Below are 1849 nucleotides of genomic sequence, written 5' to 3'. Positions count from 1 at the left end.
AGCATTAATTTTCAATTCTAAGCAAAATCATGCATGCAGCACTCTGCTTTTATTAACATCGATATTTTGAATATAAATTTACTATGAAACTTATATTGATAACATCTGGAGCATTAATTTTGCATTTACAACTCTCTCTCTCTCTCTCTCTCTCTCTCTCTCTGTCCTAAATATTTAAGGTGTGATATCACTGCCTTCTCGTATGTTAAATGCATTAAACTGCTATTCACGTATTCCTTCTGCTTATGCAAGAAAGTTGATCTCATGGAATGGATATTTTGGCGAAATTTGAGCATGAAGAAAATTTATTTTGTTTACGAAACATTTGTGCTCAGGGAAATTTAATGTTTATTTCTTATGTTTTATGATCATTAGAGTCTCCTGTCCGGCACTTGAGAGTGACCTTACGCTGGCAAGTGAATAGTAAAAGGAAAAGTCCTTCACTTTTCCTTTTTCCACATTTATGTGTCGTGAATGTGTTCGCTTCTGTTTCATGATTCATGTTCCTTCTTTACGGTCCTTCCTCAACAACATTGTTTTTTGCCCTTGTCGATTTTTATGTAGTGTGTTATGGTGAAGCTGCGATTGCTCTTGCATTTAACTGATTGTTTGAATGACATGTTGCGTCGCTGCAGTAACAGTATCCGACCCCTCATGTTTGTTACCTAGTTGTAATCACTCGCCAGTTGTCGGTACTTTTCATTTATTTTGAACGGTTACTTGTCGTGAGAATAATTTTTTTATGCATGTGTATTGCGCATGCTCACTCCGCACAACGTATGGAATCGGAAGCATGCACGCAAGCACGTAAATCATACGGGAAAGTAGGGAAGCTGTGACTTCAGTCCGGATCACTGTGTGTGTGTGTGAATGTATGTTCGTGCCCTGTCACGATTTTCGGATATCCAGTAGTGTTACTCCGGAAAGGTATCTGTCGAATCCTGCACTTGAGTGATTTTTTCATTGCTTCACACTGGACGACGAGAGGTATGGAAGTCTCTCTCTCTCTCTCTCTCTCTGTATGTATGTATATTATATATATATATATATATATATATATATATATATATATATAAACATACATAAGTATATTTTTCCCGGCCATCTTAGCCTCCTCTCTCTAACTCTCTCTCTCTCTCTATATATATATATATATATATATATATATATATATATATAAAATACATATTATATATATATATATATTATATATCCTGTATAACAACATATGCTTTTTCCTCATTTAGTCTCTCTCTCTCTCTCTCTCTCTCTCTCGTAGTATGTATCTCTGGTTAAAGATAATGAAAGTGAACATTAGAATTTTCTAAATATGAAGGATCTGAAGCATACTGCTTGTGCAGAGTGGCTGCAAAGGAGTCATGTTCCACACCCTGACGCAGATATTTACTATGACAGCAAAGCCCCGAAAAACCTACTGACGTGGAACTGTAAGCATCGGATTCTGTCTTGCAATCCTCCATTCGTCTCAGCTCACCAGCTTGTACTGGGAGAGTGAGCGAGCAAAATCGTGGAGTTTCTGACAGGAAGATCAATCAGATCCATGAACTACATGGATAGACTGGTCGAAAATGAAGTGTTTTAATCACCGCACAGGTCAACTGGTAAGGTCAAGGACTTTCAAGACTCTCTTTAGATACTCTTAGGTGGCAGTGTAGCCTCTTTGAAGAAAATTTTTCTTCATAGTTTAGAACATTTTGATTTGATAGTTTTTTTTTCAGATTGTTTTATGAGTTCGGTTGGAATTTTCATTCAGCATTATTTTGTTGAGTTTTGGGCGTCATTATCACCAGATGGTGTTTATCTCAGACGGTTATGGTTCGTTCTTAGT

The sequence above is a fragment of the Macrobrachium rosenbergii genome, chromosome 13, assembly GCF_040412425.1.
Source record: "Macrobrachium rosenbergii isolate ZJJX-2024 chromosome 13, ASM4041242v1, whole genome shotgun sequence".
Classification (NCBI taxonomy): Eukaryota; Metazoa; Arthropoda; class Malacostraca; order Decapoda; family Palaemonidae; genus Macrobrachium; species Macrobrachium rosenbergii.
This window is presented reverse-complemented; position numbering follows the sequence as displayed.